Source organism: Doryrhamphus excisus, chromosome 3 (assembly GCF_030265055.1).
Source record: "Doryrhamphus excisus isolate RoL2022-K1 chromosome 3, RoL_Dexc_1.0, whole genome shotgun sequence".
NCBI classification, from domain to species: Eukaryota; Metazoa; Chordata; class Actinopteri; order Syngnathiformes; family Syngnathidae; genus Doryrhamphus; species Doryrhamphus excisus.
The window spans coordinates 24,764,500-24,789,543 of record NC_080468.1 but is presented as its reverse complement, the minus strand read 5'-3'; the positions used below and the strand labels follow the sequence as shown (position 1 = coordinate 24,789,543).

General features: G+C 41.1%; 1 protein-coding gene across 1 annotated transcript in view; it reads right to left on the bottom strand.

The window, feature by feature from the left end:
• Window positions 1-25,044, bottom strand: part of htr2cl1 (5-hydroxytryptamine (serotonin) receptor 2C, G protein-coupled-like 1) — a 138,946-nt gene that overhangs the window by 89,561 nt on the left and 24,341 nt on the right. Inside the window, exon 3 of the mRNA XM_058067123.1 lies at window positions 7,105-7,258. The gene's annotated coding sequence lies outside the window, so the exon portion shown is untranslated. The remainder of the gene's footprint in view (window positions 1-7,104; window positions 7,259-25,044) is intronic.

The window sequence follows — 25,044 nt, the reverse complement described above, 5'->3', positions numbered from 1 at the left end:
GACCTCCTGATAGTACATAGTATTCATAGTCAACACGGCAACGAACAAGAAATACAGTGGGGGTGGAAGTATTAGTAGTAGTCCCCTGCTGATTTTGTTTACCCCCATTACAAAGATATGAACAGTACAGAAATTTTATGGATTGTTATTTTAACAAAGAGAATGTACCAAAAAAAAAGACGAATTACTGTGAGTTCTAGTGTGTAACCCGCTACTTTTTTTCTCACACTTTGAACCCTGCTGTTTATACAATGATGAGGCTAATTTATGGCTGAAAGAAATAATGGACGGTGAATCTTATGCAGCGATTATATTTTGATCTGACAAATCTTAAGTAAGTTTGATCATATGTTGAATTATGACAGCTTTGAACTGCTTGGACTGCGGCAGATGTTGAACTCAGATGAAAAAAGCATCTTACATCTCATTAGCGCTAATGAGTGACGCGGGGAACATCGAGTGGAGGTAGAAGTTTGGTAGCTTGGGTGTTCAAACTAACAAAAAAATAATAATAATAAACAAAAAAACAAAAAAAAAATATATATATAGCCTTTTCTCTTTAGATAGTGCCTTTAGCTTTATTTTCCACATTTTTTGGCACATTCATGCACTGACTGCTTATTAATTTATGAATTGTTGAATGATTATTTGCCTTTTACATAAAAAGTGAACATATACTGCTTGGTTCCTCAAAGCATGGAACTACATTTGGGGCAATTTCAAGGATTCTGTGCAACTGGAGGCAACATTTGCTTAACCAAAATAATAAGGAGGAAGACAGCAAGAGTTTGGGCGGTTTGTATGGAACTTGCTTTGGCATCTGTTCCGAGGAGAGTGTGGGTGGATGTCAGACCAGGGAGTGCCGGCACATCGACGTGAGCCTCATCACTGATTTTAAACATTTTCATTTTCAGAGGACAAGAAGAACTTTGTCAACACCTGTGAGTACCTTTCCCAAAGTGTCAGCAAAGAATGCATTTCCATGATGTATACATGATGGATACATCCTTTTTACGAACAAGGAGGCATGGCTAGCATTTTAACAAGTCTGAATTGTACTGTTCAAGGTACAGGTCACATTTGAACAACAACAAAAAATGACTATTGAATATTGCCTGCCTTGCACGTGTAAAGCATTAGCTCGGCTAATTAGCTAAAAGCCAAGCCCCTCTATTTAGGCTAACAATATTGCAGTACCTACCACACCCACTTTTAGCCACTGTCCACTATCACCAACAGAATTGGAAAGGCTGCACCACTGCATGATGAAAATGACAGCTCGAGGAAAAGGGCTAATTTGCCTGGAGATGAAAGTGACACAGAGAGACTGACAAGGTGTGTGACATACGGAATTACGAGGTTGGTCAATTCTGATGCTGAAGAAAACAACTTGGCGGATAAAAACGGTAATGAATGACTTTGTGGTAGGCAACTGTTTAACTAGCCGTGTTACATGCCCTGTTTGGTAAACAAGCATGATATCATGATAATGATATCAAAAGTTTAAAAAAAACTGTGTACTAAATATCCCATATTATGATGTAGACACCTGCAGCTCTGCAGGCTTTTTTCCTCTTTAAATTTTGTGAGTGAACGAACCTGTGATCTCTCTTGTCCGTAAATTACGGCCCAAATATTTGATCTCAATGCAAACTGTGACTAAATACTTGGTGGGATGTTTCTTGTAGTTGGTCACCAGGGTTACAAACAGCCCCAAAGCAGACCGTTTCCATCCATTCCATCCCAGCCCATTACTTGTGTTACTAATGCTTTTCCTCGCGACTGTGGTCCAACTCCCTTGATATCATTAACCAGCTCCCGCCTTGTAATTCTGGGCTGATCCATGACCACTCTCACAGTCATTTTTACTCCATGAGGTGAAATCTTGCACAGAGCTCCAGAGTGAGGGCAATTATCCTTATATCTTGTATGCTTTATTTTTTTTAGATTGTATTTCTGCCATTTATTACACTAACGGTGATGTCTTTCTCTTGTAGTCCATTCCAGTCTTGTCCAAGTCTACATTCTTGTCCCTGAGGTCCTTTGACAGCTCTTCTTACCCGTGGTGGTGAAGAGGTTTGTATGGAAGAAACTGATTCTGTGAGAAATATCTCTTATCCATATAGCAAGTTGATTCATCATGGACCCATTATAGGGGTCAGAATACTTGCTGGTTAGTAAAGATTCAAATACTTTGTACTGTAGCCCCTGGAATCCCAAAGTGGGGTACGAGTCCCCGAGGGGCATTGGGTATTGCCATCAAAATAAAAAAAAAAAAAAACAGTTTGACTATGCGGAACTCAAACGCCTCATGTGAACAGCCACAGTGCAAAAGAAAGGCGACAGCTTGAAGTTGTTCTGTGTGCATTACATGAACAAATAGTTAAGTTTGATGATGACGTTGTGCATTAAAAGTGGTTCATCTTGGTGCTATGACTAATTGGTGCATTTTCGGAGCTGTACAAGACTGTCATTTGTTTGTTGACTGAGTTAACTAGGTGTTGGAAAGCCCCCAATTTTGCACGTGTTAGTAAATGTATGCTTTCACATATTGCATTGCACAGAGGTGAAGTTTAATAATGTGCATTTTAGCTTGCTGCATAATCTGTGCCCATACTGTATGTCCATTTGGCTCAGTAATAAGCCTCGTAGTGAATAAATTTCCAAACTGATTTCTGTACATAATGTGACACCGTATTTTATCATTATTTACACGTATACACGTACACCAATTATTTCCAAAGCACAGTAAAAAAGCATAAAGATCACAGTTCACCATATCCTTCCAGATCTCGTCACCACTTAAACATCAAATACACATACAAATACATTCACCAGAAAAAAACAAGAAAAACCTACCAGGTGATATCTTTACTCAGTAAAAAAAACCCATCCATTTTAAATCAGTAACCAATGTGTTGTTTCATTGTGTGATTTATATTTAAGTGTGCAGGAGTCAGAAGTCTGAAGGGGTATGCGCCTGTGAAAAGCCTATTCTTCCCCAAATGGGAGCATGACATTAATAAAAAACAAGCATTGCCCTGCTCCACAAGTCATAGAATCAGAATCTGGGACCAAAAGCTCATTGGTTTTGTTTACTGAGGTGAGCAATCCAGCAAGAAGTAGAGTTGTTCTTTACTCAAAGCTAATAAAGAATCTTTTCTGCAAAAAAGCATCTGCGTAGAGCACGATGCAGTCTAGTATGTTGTCTTGTCAGGAACTTTTCCCCGGGACGAAATGAGGCAGAGCGCTGTGTAATGACAGACAATATGCTAAGTTTGACATTTAACCTAAATGGCTAAATGCAAGAGAGTCAAATCCCATCTCCAGAGTCTTTGCACAACAAGACGGCGGTAAACTCTCTGAACTTTTACTTTGGTTGTTAGTTTATTATTAATATAAATGTATGTAGTTTGTGTTTTTGTCACATCATGACATTTATGTTCTTAGACTATGTGGCTATGAGGCGTTACTAATGGAGGTATGCACTTATTGGTCACAAAATATGTCAAGTCTCACATTGGGGTTGTTGGACATTTAACAAAGTATTGATATTCTTCATATTTGAATTCATTACACAGGCTCAAATCAATCAAATGTGGGTCAACATATGCTAAGCAAAAAACTAAAACAGCATACAGACAAGTTTGTGACTCACTAAAAATAATTCCTCCCTTAATAATCTTCATTACTATAAATAATATTATTCCGGAAAATAGTTGAGAGCATGTGTAATTAGATTCAAATATTTAATTGTGATTAATCACATTTTGTCCACAGTTAATTTGTAATTAATTACAATGAATCGCAGATAGCCGTTTTTATCTACAATAATTTAATAGAATAATTTTAGTACACCTATCAACATGAGACTGCATAATATGGTTGCTTTAAGCAATTTTTGGTTGGTAAACATTCTATTTTTTCAAATAGCTCAACACCAAAACGGTGACTTCAACAACATGGATACCATGGGTCTCATCTTTGACAAACACTGCAGTTCAAGCACAAAAGCTAATAAATGATAAGAATAAAGCTAATAAATTCCCTCACCAGCCTTTACTGCCATCTCATTGAGCGATGCGTGCGCCTGCTCAGTTCCGACTTTGTCACATCAACACAAGTTGAAATATATAGTTGTCCTCGGCTACCAGCTCGTAACCCAAATTTCTGGTTTGCAGTTCAAAAGAAAATAAACAGCCCAGAGGCGGCTTGCATCTAAAAAACACTCGTTAGTTGGGACACTCAGAATCAGAATCGGCTTCATTGGCCGTGTATTATACCACACTAGGAATATGAGGAATATCGCTCTCTTTTACAAGGTATCACAATAGTTGTTATAATATTGTTGGAACAATAATAACATGTTTACATATCAGGAAAAGTGACTTTAACGTAAGTCTTCAGGAGCCCAATTCCTGTACATTTCTGCCCTTCTTGATACCAGGCCATCTTCCTAAAGTATTCACACATGTCTGCTGACATTTCTGAGCAAGTGCTGCACTGGAGGTACCCAGATCACACAGCTAACTTGATCACTTGTTGGACTTTCTCGGGTGCCCTGAAGCCTTCTCTTTGAACTTCTTACTGATCTGATGAATGGTTGTTTTCAGTGCAGTCATACTAATAGGGATATCCTTGCCTGTGAGGCCAATTTTTGTGCAAAACAATGACGAATGCAGGTTTCCTCACAGGTAACCATGACAAACAGAGGAAAAAGAGGAAAAAACTTCAATTCCAATCACAATTCATCTTTTACAGCTTCAAGTCTGTATTCCAACTCAATCAGCATGACAGATTGAGAGTGTTAATCAGAGACTCACTAACACGAACAGATTTTCCTTTTGTTACAGGGCTAAAATGCAGTGGAAAAAGTGTTTGAGAGATTAACACAGTTTCCCATAGGAGTTTTTTGAAGTTGGGCTACATGGGAGGGCGGATTGCCGCTGCTGCGTAATGCGCTGCTGCGTCTGCAATTCTTCTTTTAATTATAACAAAGTATTTATTTACTTATTATTCAACTTTTTCCCACAACCAGCAGAACATGAACCGAGAATATTGCAAAACTGTCAATTTAATGCCAAAGTTGCTGATAGCACTTCGGCCAAGACTGTACGTAATAGTTTATAAATAGTTTATAAATCTGCAGGGAGCGTTAAACGCCGCGCAGAAGGTCATCGGAAAACCTCTCCCCTCCACGAGGGACATGTACACCTCTCGCTGCCTCAGCAGGGCAAGAAACATTGAGCTGCCACCCTGGCTTTGAGCTGTCTGACCTGATCCCACTCAAGAAGGCGCCGCAGGGCATCAGAACCAGAACAGAACCGAGAACAGTTTCTCATATTTTCCTCTATCAACAAAATGTGCAATATTTATTATGACTGCAATACTGACTGAAATGTGCATCATATCACTACCCCTAGTGAACAACATATCACTTATTCTTTATCTTTCTTAAACTATGACTTTATTTCAAAGTTGTAAATATTTGTGTATATTTTTGTCTATATTTTTGTATTAAATTAAATTAAATGTCATTGTTCATGTGCATAGTGACAGTAAAAGGTATTCTATGATATTCTACATAATAATAAACAATTCCACAGACTATCAAAACTGTCAAAAACAGTCGTAGTCAAAGTGCTCTCAGCAACTTTGCCATTACATTGACAGTTTTTCAAATGACCAGGATGGATAGGATCAGGAAGGAGTACATCAGAGGGACATTACATGTTAGAGGCCTTGGAGATAAAGTCAGAGAGGCCAGACTGAGATGGTTTGGACATGTCCAGAGGGGAGATAGTGAATATATTGGTAGAAAGGTGCTGCGTTTAGAGTTGCCAGGTAGGAGGCGTAAAGATGGTACAAAGAGGAGTTTTAGAGGAGTTGGTTATGCAAAGGGTTAGGTTTTTTTTGGCACTAAATACAAGAAAAAATGGGAAGTGCAAAAATTCTTCTTATGAATCTATCAATATTTAAATTTTTATCAGTTCAAGTCTTCCTTATATATTTTGTCACTGATTAGATGTAAATTGTGTCCATCAGGTCCATTTGTGTTCGAGTCGAGCCTCCTGCCTCCGTCGGCGATGCATGAGCTTTTCCATTATGTAGATTTCCTTGACCCAGAGTAGGGGCGTCCTCCTTTACCATTCACTTCTTATGGCTTTTTTGTCTGCTCTGAATAGAATCTTTACCGTCATGTTTTGTTTTAAAGACGTACAGTATAAGTGATAGAAATATTAAAATAAATGTCACTTTTTCCTCTAACTCGCAGTGTGTATTCCCGTACTTGTCTTATTTTGCAGTGTTTACTTGTGAAATGCATTCAACGGCATTCGATTTAAAAAGTATCGTGTGTTCATTCCTTATACGAGATTCAACCTGACAGTAGAGTTGCTGCCAATATTGATATCAGTTGATATTGATACTGATGTGCTGGACAGTGTCGGTATATCGGATGGAGGTAAAAATCCATCTCCAGCTGTCACTTTTAATAACATTCATTCATTGAGGCTAAAAGTAGCTACTGTGGCCTTGCTGTTGTCATGCAGAAGAAGCACAATGGAAGCAGATGTACTAATTATCCATCTGGGATGTTCAAATGTAGTTTGCGCGTGCAAGAATATGCTCTCTATTAGAAAAAAAAAAACTCTTCAAGGTCAGAAAGATAGGGGCAGAAAACAGAACAACTTTCTTATATCACTACAAGGAGTCTGGATGTTTCATGTTATAATTGGGTTTTTGGAAGTCGGTAAAAATGTATAATGGGAGCAAAAAGTTTTTGTGACCTTCAAGGGCAGAGAGTTAGCTCCTTTAAGGGGACTTGACCAGCAGGGGTCAGCCCACACAGGATTGAAAAATACACCCATTTACCAAGGCTGTAAGGCGGTTTGTATCAGCAAGGTTTGCAGTTGTTGTTGAATTATGTTTTGTGGCATTTCCCTACCAAAAAGGGGCCACCCATAGGAAGTCAACAGGAAGAGTGCGAGTGGAGAATAGAATGGCTTGACGCATGCATTATTTACAAGCAGTCATTTGTCTAAACTGGCTAAAAGGATGTTGACATCAGGAAAAGTACAATACTTTGAAATGAAATGACTTTACCGCTTTTACTTGAAAGTGCAGTTGCTTCCTACTCCATGTCTACTCTCATTTCCTCTCTTCACTCAGTGTTCTTTGGCCCCTTCCGCGGCCCACGCCTCCTCGAGAGCCGCAACCACATTGCGGCACCAGCCTCCTCTTTATTGTTATGTGTGCCCTGCAAAGCAATTTGGAGACAGAACAGCCTTGTTAGGGATGATTCCCTCCGACCACGGCACACACATGAAAGCATCTCAATCACTTAGATTTGTCAAGCAGCTCAGGTTCAGAGCCGAAGTGACGGATCTAAGTCTCTCTTGGCAAATCCCCCCCCGTGCCCCTATCTGCTGCTTCTCTTCTTTACTTTTCTTCCTTTCTCATATCTCATTTACATGTCATATGACAACTACTGCACACAAACATTCATTCATTCATTTTCTACCGCTTTTCCTCACGAGGGTCCCGAGGGTGCTGGAGCCTATCCCAGCTGTCTTCAGCCGTGAGGCGGGGTACACCCTGGACTGGTCGCCAGCCAATCACAGGGCACATATAGACAAACAACCATTCACACTCACATTCATACCTATGGACAATTTGGAGTCACCAATTAACCTAGCATGTTTTTGGAATGTGGGAGGAAACCGGAGTACATGGAGAAAACCCACGCATGCACTGGGAGAACATGCAAAACTCCACACAGAGATGGCTGAGGGTGGAACTGAACCCTGGTCTCCTAGCTGTGAGGTCTGCGCGCTAACTACTAGACCACCGTGCCACCGCACACAAACATAATACTTTTATATACCCACAAAAGTAAAGTTTTAATGATGTCATCACAACGTGTCCTTTTTGTGAGCACCGAACATGACAAAACTAAGGAAAAAGGAAAGGAAAAAAGGAAAAACTTCCTCAAGGACATGATATCACCTCTGACAAATGAGTGAGCCCAACTCAGTCAGTCAGCTACAAACATGAGAGTTTGAACATTTTGTTTTTCCAGAGCAAATAGTCTAACTTAGCATGTTGCTGCAGTTAATGAAAAAAAAGAGAAATAGTTTGAGTTTTTCTTATAAAAACCCATTATTTTTATGTCAAACTGAAAACCATGGTCTTCCATTAGAGATTTGGATATGAAGTCCAAGCACCTCTCCTCCAGGAAAAAACTCAGCCACTATTGCTGTGCCTCACTGCAGAAAGATGTCAGCAACAACTCCTGCCAGCTCGGGTACCAGCGGAAAAAGGATCTGCACAGCTGACTGACACCTCTCTGTACTTTATTGTCCCATTATGCAATAATAATGATGTCACATTTCCATGAAATACATTACACAGACTGTAGAATGTCATGGATAATAAATGTTTCTGCATATAGGCTACATGCAGACAAACCCATGTGCACTTAGACCAGGGTTGGCAACCTTTAGACATTTTGCCCACTTTCTCCTTAAAACATTCATTCATTCAAGAAGGTTGCGGGGGTGCTGGAGCCTATCCCAGCTGTCTTCGTGGCGAGAGGCGGGGTACACCCTGGACTGGTCGCCAGCCAGTCACAGGGCACATATAGACAAACAACCATTCACACTCACATTCATACCTATGGACAATTTTGAGTCACATGTGGAAGGAAGCCAGAGTTCCCGGAGAAAACCCACGCATGCACGGGGAGAACATGCAAACTCCACACAGAGATGGCCGAGGGTGGAATTGAACCCTGGTCACCTAGCTGTGAGGTCTGCACGCTAACCACTCGACAGCCGTGCAGCCTTCTTAAAACATAAAACAAAACATAAATGCTTTATTCATTCATTCATTTTCTACCGCTTTTTCCTCACGAGGGTCGCGGGGGTGTTGGAGCCTATCCCAGCTGTCTTCGGGCGAGAGGCGGGGTACACCCTGGACTGGTCGCCAGCCAATCACAGGGCACATAGAGACAAACAACCATTCACACTCACATTCACAATTTGGAGTCGCCAATTAACCTAGCATGTAGAGTACCCAGAGAAAACCCACGCATGCACAGGGAGAACATGCAAACTCCACACAGAGATGGCCGAGGGTGGAATTGAACCCTGGTCTCCTAGCTGTGAGGTCTGTGCGCTAAGCACTCGCTCACCGTGCCGCCCCATGAATGCTTTAAGAAGAATATAAAATGTGAATAAAGCGCACAGTAGCGTTGCTTGGACAGGCATGGACAAACAGCTCATTAGCATTAAAGCTACAAGCACGCAAAGCAACATGTTCCCAGGAACGCCTACTTTTAAATTGTCTAAATTTCAGCTTCATTCATCAAGGCCAGATGTTGGACAGTCCACAATTGTGACCCATATCTGGAAGTTATTTTAAATTGCTGAAGAAGAGGCTGGTATTTAAGTGGAAGTGATTGAGGACGTAGGGGTTGACAAGGTGCAACAGTGTACTCACAGCCTCGTACAAGCAAGCATCACGTCGCCTGTGTCGCTCTCCCACCAGAGTCACCTTGTCACAGTCACTGAGGGCTTCATTAAAATGGATTGCGCCCTCCCTCCCGTCTCGCCCTCCTCTCACGCCTGATTCGCTGTCACTCCATCACATCTTCCCCCTTATTCTCTGCTGCCAATATTTGTCTCTTTGAGTCCCATTCCGTCTGCTGAGATATGGGCTTTGCCCTGACAAAAAGGCAACTACACTGGTAAAATTTAGTCCTCAGCCTGTGCCTGAAAATCATTTTACAATCGAGCCACAGCAGATGATTGCACACATGGGAGCTCCATTAAAGTCACACAGCGGCTAACATGAGAGAGAGAGAGGCTGCCATGTTCTTTTCTCTCTTTAGAGGACAGTGCATTTGATTGGACGTGTTAATGCGATGTAGATCTTTAGCACACAAATTTTAGGGCTTCCGTCAACACTTCTATTCTGTTTGCACCAGTGATCCCAATAAAGCCACGGCTGCGTGCGTTTGAATTTAGTAGGAAATTGGTAGTGTTTTTTCCGGGCTTTAGCGTCATTACGGAGATCTTTCCCATTTCTGTAAAATTAGAGTCGAGCTCTCATTCTAGTGTGTACAAGAAAAAAAGCTGGCAGCAAAAGAGATAAATGTGCACCTGCAGCTTTGACAACAAGGGGCTCATCTCTATTTATATATTAAAAAACACACATTCAGTATGACGCATTGCAGTGGCAAACAATGTTCAATTAAGCGTGAGTATTTTGATTTTTGTAAACCTCTTTTTGCATTAGATGGTGCAGCTGTGTCTAATGAAGTGGCAGGCAATTTCCCATCTCTCCTTTTTGCGTTTCAACACAGTTTTGCAATTCAAGTATATCATCTTGGTAGCCACTGTTTTTATTTCTATTAGGCGCAGGAGTGAAAGCAAACGTGACTTTATAAAGAGGAAGCAGCTCCTGATGAGTTGACTTAATCATTAAACAATACAGCGCTTGGATTTGAACGGACTGCAGTGCGCTCTCTTTAATAGGGTGTTTAAGTTCATTCAGTCTGTTTGTGGTCCTCCTTCGCTCCCCTCTCGAGACTGCTTCTGAGTGTTTTGGATAATGTCTCTGCTCGTAATTACCTCGCCTCGGCCGGCCACGCAGGACTGTTGATGAATGCACACCGCAAAAACTACCTCAGCGACATCTTCTAAGCCTCCCGAAATAATCTAGCCGTGCTCGTCTCGCAGTCAGACAAGCGCTTTTCTTTGTGTGGGTCAACGCAACCTCGGCCTGCTTCAATACTTTCACCCCTGAATGCACTCAAAGACTCTTAAAAGGCACAATAACAACGGCAGTGAGGATCGATGGAGGGCATGAATCACAATGGTGGACACAGTCGTTAAGAACCGAGATTTAATTCACTTTTCCACAAAAACTTGTGCTAGATTACCCCGGGCTGCAAGAAACGACTATTTTAATAACCTGTCGGGGTCGGCACGGTGGATAAGTGGTTAGCGCGCAGACCTCACAGCTAGGAGACCAGGGTTCAATTCCACCCTCAGCCATCTCTGTGTGGAGTTTGCATGTTCTCCCCGTGCTTGCGTGGGTTTTCTCCGGGTACTCCGGTTTCCTATTACATTCCAAAAACATGCTAGGTTAATTGGCGACTCCAAATTGTCCATAGGTATGAATGTGAGTGTGAATGGTTGTTTGTCTATATGTGCCCTGTGATTGGCTGGCCACCAGTCCAGGGTGTACCCCGCCTCTCGCCTGAAGACAGCTGGGATAAGCTCCAGCACCCCCTGCGACCCTCGTGTGGAAAAGCGGTAGAAAATGAATGAATTAATTAATCTGTCGATTATTTTTTCCGATTATTCAATGTTTTTTTTCACCTCTTTTTTTCAGAAATAGAAGCTCTCAAATAACAGAGCAAATAAGTGAAATAAGTAAATGTACACAAACATACAATCATAATCATTTTTTTTAGTCGATTAATCTGAAGTTTGTCATTTCAATGAATGGAGTATTCGTTGGACCAAATGAATATGCAGCAAACTTTTAGAGTTGGTGGATGGGTACACATCATATCAGAAAAGAATACAAAAATTAAAGCAAACACCAAGATAATAGGTCGATTAATTAGGTAATTGATTAACCATGGATTAATTGTTGCAGTTCTTGTAGCGAATGAAAGGTGAGCTAAGCACAAACCGACAATGTGGAAATCACTGCAACTTCTCTCAAAAGGTGAACACGGTGCAGTTATTTATGAGATGAAGTGTGTGGGACGTGAAGAGAAGACAAGGGCCTTTTGTGTGGGACAGCAAAATGTGAGAAATGATGTTTGTTTTGCTCATTTCTGCTGCATAAATCTCGCTGATAAGAAGCGTGTCCTGGTACACCGGCATCATCCGATATAGCACACCAAGCTGGAAAATAACCGTTAATAATAACTGCCCCCACCCCCCACAGAGGATTTACAGCAACACTATTGAAAACACTCCGTCTCGCTTCTCGACGGTCCCTCAGGTGGCCACTGAAGCTGCAAACGCCTCATCATGGACGGCCCCTGCTGCCCCCCCCCTCTGCAGTAAATGTGGGAGTCACTCGAGGTCGCTCGAGCGTCTCCAGGAAAGACTGTGACTCAGTGGACCAACCAAACGTAATCTATTATTTTATCCTGGTGGTGGAATTGTCTTCATGGTCTGTGGTCTAATCCTTTAGTTGCTTTGAATATTTTCTGGGGTTGTTCTGCAGAGGGAGCATCAATTAAGTATACTAGATGGACGAAAATCATTACTCAACCGAGCAAGACTGTTTGGACAATTGGATGCTTTGTGGGAACACTTTGGGAAAGACCGTGTTTCTGTTCCCAGTGCATAAAAAGCATGCTTGGATGAGTTTGATGTGGAAGAAGTCCACCTTTGGAGATGATAACATCATTCATTCATTCATTCATTCATTTTCTACGAGGGTCGCGGGGGTGCTGGAGCCTATCCCAGCTGTCTTCAGGCGGTACACCCTGGACTGGTCGCCAGCCAATCACAGGGCACATATAGACAAACAACCATTCACACTCACATTCATACCTATGGACAATTTGGAGTCTCCAATTAACCTAGCATGTTTTTGGAATGTGGGAGGAAACCGGAGTACCTGGAGAAAACCCACGCATGCACGGGGAGAACATGCAAACTCCACACAGAGATGGCCGCCCATGATAACATCAGTATCTTCATATTTCATATTTCTCGGACCAAAGTTAGAAATAAATATGGATAGTTTTGATTGCGATTATGTCAATCCAGGGATCATTGAGAGAAGCGGGTTCCACTGCATTACCGCAATCCATAAGAAACAGGATCCATGTCTTGCTGCATGTTCATGCTCAAGCAAGAAATCGGTCTCGGTCCACCCGTTCTGCACAACAGGATTCAGTTGATTGCATTCACACTTGACGACAGGAAGTGTAGGAGCAGTGTAATCAAAGACTTGCAACTTGGACTTGGCATCCGTGACTCAGTCTGAAGACTTTGAGTAAAATGCGTCCCCACACAAAACATTTAACTACCGTGATGATTATTGTATCGTTTCCAACAAAGCGGCAAAGGTTCCCCACAGCATCGGCCGCATTGGATACATACACACAGAGTTAATTAGGTTAACTAAATATTTTATGTCTTGAGAAGTTCATTTGGCTTTCTTGCACTGCCTAAATCCGGAATGCTGTGTCTGCACTCTATTTCTGGGAAACAGTCTTGTTACTAAAACAATTGATAGATGGTGGTTTTGTTAAAATGATATTTTATTTGATAAACAGTGCTTACCATTATAATTTTAAGACTGGCAACTTACTTCCCAACGCTGGTAAAAATGCACCAGAGTCCCTTTTAACCCAACCAAACATGGCCAATGGGGATGCTGACGGGTCAAAGAAAGGGGTTGTCTTATATTCGGGCCAGACACATACACATTGACACACATTGACCTTCTCTGTTCACCTTCTCTGTTCTCTGCAATCTCTGTTAGGCATTCCTCACAAGTTATTTCCATGAGAGCAGACATGATGCTCCAAGATTGCCCCTCTGATGGATTGAAACAATTATCTTCTATCTTAGTGAGCCTCTTTGGTCTGAACAAACTGGTATTGATTGCACGGCAACCTTGTGACTGAGAGGACAGGCGATGAACAACACCTTCCTTCTTGTGTACTCCAACAACTATAATCCTGGCATGGGAAGGGGGGGTGGGGGAAAGATCTTCCCATTGCTCGCTAAAGTGTTGTAACAGACTCATGCATTATTGATGAACACAATCGGCGGCTACCAAAGTGTCAAACACAATCAGCGAGGCCGAGGCCAAACTGATACAAACTGTTACATGAGCGCCCGGCGGAGGACAACAAACAGCCTTTAAGGATTTCGGAAGACGAGCAGAGATGCCTTACAAAGATATCGAGAAAAAAGCCAGCAAACAACAGGACATCGTCAGACTTTCTGTTTGATAAAAGGTATCAGAACCCATTCAGTTTTACTTGATGCTATGGAGGCTAATTACCTCAACCAAGGACGCTATGTATTTTATCTGTGTGTACTGTCTTTGCACTCTCCTGAACCGATGCACACAAAATGGGGAAAATTTGTAAAACCATTCCGGTGTTGCCTCTGCTATTATTTATCTGACAAATACATCACATGGTGCCAATTTTATTAAATGTCTTATGTCGAATGGACTTGAAATTTCAGCCACATGCTTAATATGTAACTTAAACAGTTATTTACAAGTGCCCGCAAGGCCTGCTGGGTAGTCCAGACTCCTCTGACAAGGTCTTCTACATATTTGCAATCGAGCAAAAATGTGACAAATATGGCACAAAGTCGGGTGGCACGGCGGTCTAGTGGTTAGCGCGCAGACCTCACAGCTAGGAGACCAGGATTCAATTCCACCCTCGGCCATCTCTGTGTGGAATTTGCATGTTCTCCCTGTGCATGCGTGGGTTTTCTCCGGGTACTCCAGTTTCCTCCCACATTCCAAAAACATGCTAGGTTAATTGGCCACTCCAAATTGTCCAAATTGTGAGTGTGAATGGTTGTTTGTCTATATGTTCCCTGTGATTGGCTGGCGACCAGTCCAGGGTGTACCCCGCCTCACGCCCGAAGACAGCTGGGATAGGATCCAGCACCCCCCGCGACCCTCGTGAGGAAAAGCGGTAGAAAATGAATGAATGAATGAATGAATGGCACAAAGTTGGTAGGACCACAAGCTACCCAGCATGCCTTGCGGCAGGACTATGTTGATGTAATTGTGGCTTGGGTATTTTGTGTAGATATTTATTTGTATGACACATGAAGGTTACATTGTGTGTTCTTTGTACAATCTATTTCTTGTGCGACTTGTGCATGCCAGAATAGCACCGTCGAAACCAATTGAAAAGGAATGAGTGCAATGTATTCAAATGTTACTATTTGTTTTCATCATGGCTTTAATTTAATTCTTTTATCACACGCGCCGGTATCACTGTAAGCTGTCTGCCTTCTCTTATCTTTTATTGTGATGGAGTGTGCATGAACTGGATGAACTTAGTCATGATGAAGCCAATTTCATGACAGCTCTGTCAGGAACATGGCCTGGCTAAATTGAATTAACCTTTTTTCAGACTTCCAGATAAGCTCATGAAGATCCATATTGCTGCTGGCGCCGCTCATTCTCATCATCATTATCATTATCGTCATGCCGCTTGACCGTAACCAATCCTGGAACAGCTTTCTGACTGTGCAGGCATGTGAATTATATGCAAAAATAACCATTCCCACACTTAATTAGTTGTCCCTGAATGGACGAATCTTCATAAAAGGTGTGCTTGGATGAAGACGGTGAGCTTTATAACACTGTGCTTGTGTTTTAACTGATAGCAAACAGCAACATCCTACCATCCTGCAACACCCTGAGGCTGCAGCCATCTATTCATCTATCCTTTATAGCACCTTTAAAACCTCTGCAGCATGTGTCACGCACACACAAGTCTGCCCGAGGCGTTATAATAGTAATCACTGGACCACTGCGTTTAATGCCATGATTGCTTCAATAAGCCACCGCATAAACATGCTGACTATTAAACACTACAACACAACTCTCGTGCAGATCAATACTGTGGTGATGTTTTGCAACAAAGAAAAGGTGCTACATTCACAGAAAATTAATGACAAACATTCTATACATGGCATGCTCCCCACTTGCCTTTTGGAGGCGGATTGTGTACGCTCCAGATGGAGAATTAGACAGGAAAGGCATTGGTGCACCTGTATCCCCTTCACATCTCATCTTGTCTCAGCCTCTCATGCAAACACTCGGCTTGTTTTATTTTTGCATGTCGACTGGATTTAAAAAAGAAGCTGCAGGCGTGAGCTTTTTTTTTTTTTTTTTTTTGCAGCAGGAGGAAATGTTCATACGAATACACACCTGTCTCATCTTCTTCATGACAGAGTCACACCGAAATAAACAACAACAACAACGAACCCCAAACACAACTGAGTTTGTTTTTTAACTAAGTGTGACAGAGTTGCTGTGTTTCACTTCATTTTATTACATTCTACAGCTTTTTACCTGTTTTTGCTCCCTGATAGCTAAGTACTCAATTTGGGTTGGGTTGTCATGGTGATAACATTAACTGGAAGTGACCCCTCTAAGCTGTATAAAAAGATTACTAGAGGTTTCCTCCAATATCTTGGCCGTATGGTAATATGATATGATATACAGTATATAGTACATATGGCTTAGCCTACAGGGTTGCAGGTGTGCTGGAGCCAATGGATATATTGGTAAATACTATATAATAAAACCTGCTGGTTGGGAAGTACATCTTCCCTCGGTTCTCATGTGTCTGCTACTGTAGGTCGCAGAATATTGTAGCTTGAGCAGCTGGCAGGTGGGAATAATTCCACAGGAATGATGTGTGGCTGCAGGAATGCCTACTTCATTGGACCATCACCAAAGCAGAACAGCATAATGTGGAGAACTGACACATTCAGATGGGGGAATGTTTATATAATGGAACCTCAGGCTTCATAGTCTATCTGTTCCAAAAGCTCAGATGAAACCAGATCAATCTTTCCCATAAGAAATAATGGAACTCCAGTGATTTGTTAAATATTTAAATATTGTCATTCATTCATTCATTTTCTACCGCTTTTTCCTCACGAGGGTCGCGGGGGGGTGCTGGAGCCTATCCCAGCTGTCTTCGGGCGAGAGGCGGGGTACACCCTGGACTGGTCGCCAGCCAATCACAGGGCACATATAGACAAACAACCATTCACACTCACATTCATACCTATGGACAATTTGGAGTCGCCAATTAACCTAGCATGTTTTTGGAATGTGGGAGGAAACCGGAGTACCGGAGGTAAACTACACAGATATACCAAGCAGAGAATCGAAACTAGGTCTTCCTGACTGTGTGGCCGATGTGCTAACCACTCATTCAACATGCGGCCCTGAAAGTGAAAGTCAAATAGGAAATGAATGTATCAATAATTAACAAAATAAATACTAGACAAGAAAATAATGGGAAATGAAACAATAAACTATGTTTTTTTTTTTAATCTGATTCAGATGGTTAATTGTATGAGACCACGGCTCGTTTCGCCTGAGGTTGAGAATAAAGAAAGCTCCATTGTGAAATAAGTCTTCCCGCCTGTTTAAGCCCACACTTACAAAATACGACAGAATGGAAGTTAGTCTTACAAGGTACAATACTAGTATGTACGGCTGACAAAAGCCAGGAAATGCTCAGGTGGCATGCGTGGTGGTTGCCAGGTATGGGCACGCGACTAATTTGTGACGCGCGCTTTTTAGATGTACCTTGTCAAATATCAGTGTTTGCATGTTGGCTAATTCATGCCCTATATCTCGTGCAATGTGATCAATATAGTTCAATGGCCTCCTCTGTGAGGGCAGGGTAGTCTCAAATAAATGACATCAGATATGATTTGTTCCTTGGCACGGAGACAGTGACCAGCAATTTGTCTTCTACAACAAGCTACAATAGAAGAAATGGGTGCAATATCTTCTTAGATCTCCGCTTTTGTTTTGTGCTCTCTCCAAATGATATTCTATACTCTCATAAGAAGCCGTGTGTATGAGCCATGAAGCCCGTCCGGCAGGGCCTTTTTGATGGTGAATGGGGCCATGTACTGGAAATCTTAGATGAGAACTTCCTGGCCTCAGCCATCCAGAATATGGGTGATGGATGGGTCTTCCAGCATGCTACTCATCTGAAGCAACAAATGAGTCGCCCAACCTTAATGCCATAGAAAATCTGGCAACCTCACAACTTCAGAATTTGGGGAACATCTACCAAAAAAGATGTTCATGTTTTTATAAGTGGTTATTTCCCACACTGTATGTGACCTCTGATAGGTATCTAGTATACTGTGTTCAACTCGTGTTTGTTAGCCACAATGACAGACTGAAGGCTGTTTACATGCATGCCATTTCCCCCCCAAACTGATTAGGAACATGCTGCTGTCACAAGGCACGCTGAATATTCCAAGCACGAGTGTTGGGAAGCAGTGGAAATCTCTCAGGGGTCTGCTCCGTCGGCAATGGATAAGAGGCTTACATTTTCAAGCCATACAAAAAAAAAAAGTTTTTGCACACAAATGGGATTAATTTCATCATTGTGCAGCAAAGCATTGTGGCTGGCATTAGAAGCAGGGAAAATGGGAAAATGGCCCGGGGTATCCATGTCACATTCCGGCTTTTTTTTTTTTAATCATGGTGGTAAACAATTTGCTGACTCTGTTTTTGGACATGGTTAAATATGGCTTTCATTCAGTTTGGTAGTTGAAGCCATTAAAAACATGAAAAAAAAACAAAGCTGCAAATATGCTAGAACAAAACTTCCTCACTTGAGGATAAAGAGATGGCCCGAGTTAAGTCCACAAGATCCACATTTGTATTCTGGAATAGAAGATGAAGACAATTTGCAGACTTAAATAAAGCTGTCTTTCTACTTTGAAGCCACTGTCACCCTTGTGAAGGAAAAAAAACAACAGGGATGTGCTGGTGTGTATGTGATATGTTTGCAAAAAGCATCTGAATGGACTAAGATTAGAGCAAGATGAGAATGCATGATGGCGAATGAATTGGCTTCTGTGAGATGGTCACTAACTGTGAGGGAGCCTAATTGGAATGAATGGTTTGGTTTGACTGTAATGGATTGAAATGACACCCGCCTTATGAACACACTCGGACTCACAATCACATTTATTGTGGTTTTCCAACAGCCGAGATCTCATACCATTTAGTTCTGGCCTAAAATTGTTGCCAAAATTTTGCCAGGTTTCACACACTACCTCGGTAATCGTACGATTTTGCACATAAACTTATTTCAACAAACTTATTTTTAAAACTTATTTTTCCTTAGATGTGGATGGACTACTCCCAGCATTACTTGTCTATTCAGCCATCTTGGATAACACAACACAGACTCTAACAATACTTCCATTACAAAATACTAAGTACTAAGAATCAAACCCGTTGGTGAAACTCAGTCTTGTCATGTTGTTAATACACTGTGTGAGTCCACAGTCTTTATTACCAAAGTGCCTTTTAGCTTGCTTTCAACCCAAAACCAACACCAGAAGTCTTTGTCCCCCATCCCTATTGCCTTCTATGACGTCATGACTGCTTGACTGTATTCTTTGCTAACTAATGTGGTTAAACCTCAAGTCTCAAGTTTTGTGTTAACGTTACTAATTAATTGGATTTACATGTTTTTGTATGATTCCGTTTTAGCCAGACCCTTTGGAATGAGTTTGTAGGAATGTTGGGTGGTGTTTGGACCACATCAGCCATATTTCTGTCAGAATACCGCAGTGCCACAGTGGCAAAACACGTTCACAAGCAATTCAAATTACAATTACACCAACTGGAAAAGGAATGTACCAAATCTCAGCGTGATAGGATGTGAAAACATTTGGACCAATCAGCTACTACATTCCTTTTCTCGTTTATCTTAGTAGCAGACAAGTGCAAAACACAAAAATACACAATTGCACTACCCGGAAGGGGATTGTACCCCTGTTATACCTTCATTAAAATATTTCCTGGACTCCTTCCTAACTAAAACCTAAATAAAAAACATCTTTGTTGGCTTTATCACGTCTACTATTCAATGGTTTGGTCAACTTTTAACATATGAAGGCCTTACTTTTTGCAAAAACTACTTCCTGTATAAAGACAAAATTAATTTATTATACATATTTGGTCTTTCTTACCCCAAATAACAAGGAGAAATGAGAAATGCACTGCAGACAAAATGCTCAGGTCTCATGAGGTTAGGACAAATAGTTGTTTATGTCCATGCACCTGCAAAGAGGTTTTGCTGAATGGTGGCTATATTTATCAGCCAATCTTGCTGACACGTGCTTGTCAATTGCCCATAATAGGTGTGTACCAAATTTGGTGGTGATTCAGGTAAAGGTCACCGTACATTGAGGTGTCACAATTGTCAAATGACTGTCTACACTTTGCAATGTTTTCACCCACTACAATATTATAAAACCTTCTACTGTATGTGGATTAGAATGCTTTTGGCTGGTAGTAAGTTATGAACAAATTTGTCTAAAGACCGACCAGGAAAAGTATACATCATACTCTCAAATAGATGCGATTTCAATCATTTGGTGCAACAAATAAGCTGTAATATTAAAAAAAAAAGCAACCTGAACTATGTTCATGTATTAGCACTCCAATTAATGGTCCTTTTCCTGACTAATCTGCATAACGGATACATGTAGTATGGCATTACTCAGCTCTCTGCATAGCTAATTGGCATAATGTAATTAGCAAGAGGTACCTCTTGAGAATCTGTAGCAAAAAAAAAAAGATTGACAAACAAACACACACGCACACACACAAGCATGTCACATTATGAAGACAGATTACGACTTAATGTCAAGTTGACTTGCAAGTCACAACTTCTTCAGCGCATCTTGCAAAATCCAACCAAAATTAACATTTAAAACATGAGATTTAAATCAATTAGTAACTGGTGTTATTGATAAATAGATATGGTATTATGAAACGTTTTCACAGAAATGAATTACATAAAACAGTAGAAGGCCAAGCTATGTTTCCTCGACAAACTCCAGATAATAACATAACACCACGATTGATGACGCTTGCAGCTATTCCCACTTGTTGTATTTTCAAATTTTCTGCTTCCCTCCGACCAATTTAAATCCCATTTAAGATGAATGTGGTAAAGCATTTCCATTAAATTTCAAGTCACACTCACCCCCGGGTGGCTCCTTAATAGAAGAGGGCTCATGACCCTCAAGCATCTTCAACTAACCTGCTGTAAGCAAAGTATTGTGATGAGTCTCTTTTCTATCGTAATGTGTGCGTGTGAGAGAGATTACAATCTGTCTACTGTGGGCCCAGTGGTCACCTACAAGGACTCTGCTGCATAAAATATGAGCATTTGTAAGCCTAAGAGTGCAGGCAGCACTTTTTTTTAATCAGAATGTGCAATAAATTATGTCTGCATCTGATAAGAGGCCATGTTTTCAGAAAGTCAAAGATCCTCGATATAACAGGTGATCGCTATTGTTTTTTTTAAACACCCTAGACCAGGGGTCTCAAACTCACGGCCCGTGGGCCAAATGTGGCCCGCAGGACACTAGTTTGAGCCCCCCGCCTTGATATGAAAGTTTAATGTTAGTGCGGTCCGTGCAAGTTTGATATGGATGCTGTATGGTATCATGTACCCAGAAAAAAAATATTACGTTTCATTAATGTTCATGTTAAAGGTTAAATAACTGTTAATAGTTATCCTCCCTATCCGTGTGGAAGTGGTAAGTTTTTGGCTTTTTAAGTTTAAAGGAAATAACTTGAAGGCTACCGTTTAGGTCGCTAGCTCTCTAGTTTGCGAGTTAGCATGTGTCTCAAGACCCTGCAGTTGCGCAATATGTTGTAAATAGAAAGAGTATAAATGTGACTATAGTCGTGTTTTGTCATGTCTACAGGGCTCTAATAATGCTTTGTTCATTTTAATCTGAAAAAAATAATTTGTCTACCCACCAACTATATGTGGTTTCTTAAGTTTTTATTATTCGCCGTTTTATTATAATTATTATATTTATTTATTTATTACCGATTGATTGATTTTCTTTATTCTTGATTTGTTTATTTATTTTTCATCTTATTTTGTGTAGAAAAATAAAAAGTAAGATATTTGAGAACAGTGGAATGTTTTATCAGAGCTTTTCTTGTAGAAAATTGGAACCAAAGCGAAGTTTTTAAAATTTTTTTGTTTTTAATAAATGCATTTCTTTTGGGTTTTTTTTGGAAAACCTGATGCGGCCCAGTCTCACCCAGACCCGAGCTCCAGTGGCCCCCAAGTAAATTGAGTTTGAGACCCCTGCCCTAGACAAAAGTCCTCTGTATCAGAGGTCACCAACCACTGGGCCGAGCCCCGGTTACTGGTTTTTGGGGGGTAATGATTTCAATAAAAAGCCAGTTTTTAAAATTAATCTAACGTGTGAATAAGATTGTGAATGGTTGTTTGTAAGTTAAGATAAAATAAGGTTTTATTAGTCCCACAAGATAAAATGTCTTAAAATGACTTATATACACTATATACATACTAAGACTAAGTCACGTACGGTTATTGCACGGTTATTGTACAGGATTTTTTGGGGAAAATTAAAAATGTATTTATTATACAGTCTGTAGACAACTGTAGTCTATATGTTTCCTGTGATTGACTGATGACCAGTCCAGAGTGTAAAACGTCAACATTTGCAGTACCTGACATAGCTGAAATCAAAACTTACACATTTACCCGTCCCTTTGAAGAACAGGCAATAATATGTGATTTATTTTTAACGTAGTGCAGTTTGTTGCTGTTTTTCTCAATTTATGCACATTTTTATTCTGATTCTTGTGTTTTCATATGATCAGACCCTCCAGGATTTGACAATGTTGCGATTGTGCTAATTTCGCACTAATCCCCAGAAATTATGTGCAGCCTTGCAAATTAAAATTCATTTTTGGACAATCATCTGCAGTTGTCCCTGAGTTGCACTCAGACATGCACAACAACTCTCTAACCAATCAAATGTGTCCCTGCATCGCCCACCCACGTCCTTCCTTGTTTACATTGACACAGATGTCGAGGTGTGATGGTAATCCCTAATTGACTCTCATTTACCAACACAAATCACCGCTATAAATCGCTTTCTGTCTTAAATTGTGGACGGAGCAGACAGCACACAATAAGGGAGCCTTTGGTAGTGTTTTGTTTAAAAATGATGGATGGACACTTTCACTTACTCCGGCAAATTATTTATTCCAACAAACACCTAAATGCCTGGTTCGGACATTGAAGACACGTTTTTTGTCATGTCAAGAAAATTCTAGTTGTACTTAGACACAAGACAAATTTACTCAGTTTGTACGTCTTTGTATGTTGTCCATTCAGCCAATGTGTGTCTTTTGTATGTTTTTCTGATGTCTGGTTTGAGCAAAATGGCAAACATTGAGGAAAAAGCTGAAAGAAACAAACAAGCGGTCTTTGTATTGACCATTGTGTCGACGTGTGTCCAACATAAGAGGGCATTTTTTTGTAATATGAACACAAAAGTGATGAATTGTTTGACACAGACATAAATGGGGCTGACTTAATCTGGTTCCACTGTATTAGGGATAGGAAATTACCACAAATAACAATATAAATTAGTATCTGGATCCATTCCTTCATTCCAACACTAGTGGTCAATATAGGCGGCTCAAGCTTGGTTCTGTCCAACCTTTCATTTCTGCAAGAGGGCAGTTTCCCTTTCTTCATGTGCAATAAAAAAAAAAAAACAATTTGTCAAAGAAGACAGGCCTGTTCATTATTGTAATTTGGCCTTTTCCGAGTAGAACAACACTTCATAGCTTCAGGCCCCCGGGAAGGCTGACAAATCAATTTTAACTGTGTCCACAAGCACCAGCACTGATAACGCTTTATTATTTGAGGTCCTTCTTCGAATTGTATTTATGCCAGCACGCAGCCAAAATAAATGCATCATCTGGAACCAACTGGCACACACTCCGGCACGGCCGCTGTTTTCATGCTGGCTTGTGGCCACGCTTTATAACAAAAACAACTTCCCACCAACTCCATGATCCTCTTCACAGATCCATTTCACTTCTGTCTGCAGCAGGTCTACACTTAATTTAACATTCCACCGCGGCTTCCTTCAAAGTGATCAGGTCAGTGGTTCCAATCCCAAAGATTTCCTTGTCGCATTTCCCCAAAGCTGACCTGGTCACTCAAATGAAGCGGAAATGGCAGACGGGCTGAGTCAAGGTTGACGGTAATTCATTTGCGGGGAAACAAGATGCAAAGAGTAAACACACTTAGCTTGCAAACTGTGCCATGCTGTTTTTTTTTTCTCAATGGTCTGCCCCGATTGTGCCCACGCTTTGTCAAGGTGAAGCATTTGTTTAGATTTTGTTTCATTAGGGAAGTGGCTTGCTCTCCTTGGCTGAGGGTGCCCTTCCACAGCCTCCAGCTCAACAGTAAACAGATTAGGACTGCAACATTTGTTGATATGATGGTGTGTTTACGCTCTATCATATCAGTATTTAGAATTAAAAGTACTTTCAAACTTAACGTATATTTGGGCCCCACTGGGCGGCAGAAGACGTCAACACAACATTCACTCATCGTCATGAAGGTGAGCTGGAGTCTGTGACCAGTACACCCTGTACTGGTCACCCAACAATCACAGGACACAAATGGACGCCATTCACACCTATGGACAATTTGGAGTCTACGGTTATTTTTTTTTTTTTTTTTTGGAATCGGGGAAAAAGTCAGAGTACGCAGAAAAAACTCAAGGTACAGAGTCCACTGCAGGATGTTCCAATGATGAGTCCTTTTTTGGTGGGAATGGGAATGACCAATCATCGCAAAATAGTCAGTCACATCTGCGAACAAACAACAGGTGTCCGAACACCCCCCCAGAGAAAACCAGCCATGCACCTCACAGCACATCACTGGTGCAAAAGCATCATGTCAGCTCGGAATGATCCAAACAACATAAAACGAGTACTCCAGCGACAGCCTTTAGGTACTCAAGACCAATCATTTATTTACTGAATGCTTAAGTCCGTATTCATGAACAAAGTCCCTCGTTCTCGCAATTGAACAATCCAATGTGACATGTGATGCCTCATTCGGGCCTTATATTCCCACGCAGTGCTTCATCTTTACCAGACACAGCGCTGTGTGCCAAGCACAGACCAAATATTTGCATACCCACACCCCCCCAAACGCTCACTTGGTTCTCTTTACACCCGCAACAGACGGCCGCCGACGCATCGTCCAGAGCCAATATCCTGCCGCTTGTCCTGACAAATTCATTCATTTTGCCACTGCTATGGTTCACTGGGACGTCCACTTGTGTGCGCCTGTTGTTTGCCAGCTGTCTCTCAAGCAATAAAAATAATAATAATAATAATAATACATGCAAAGGAAAATCACTGGAATTTGGG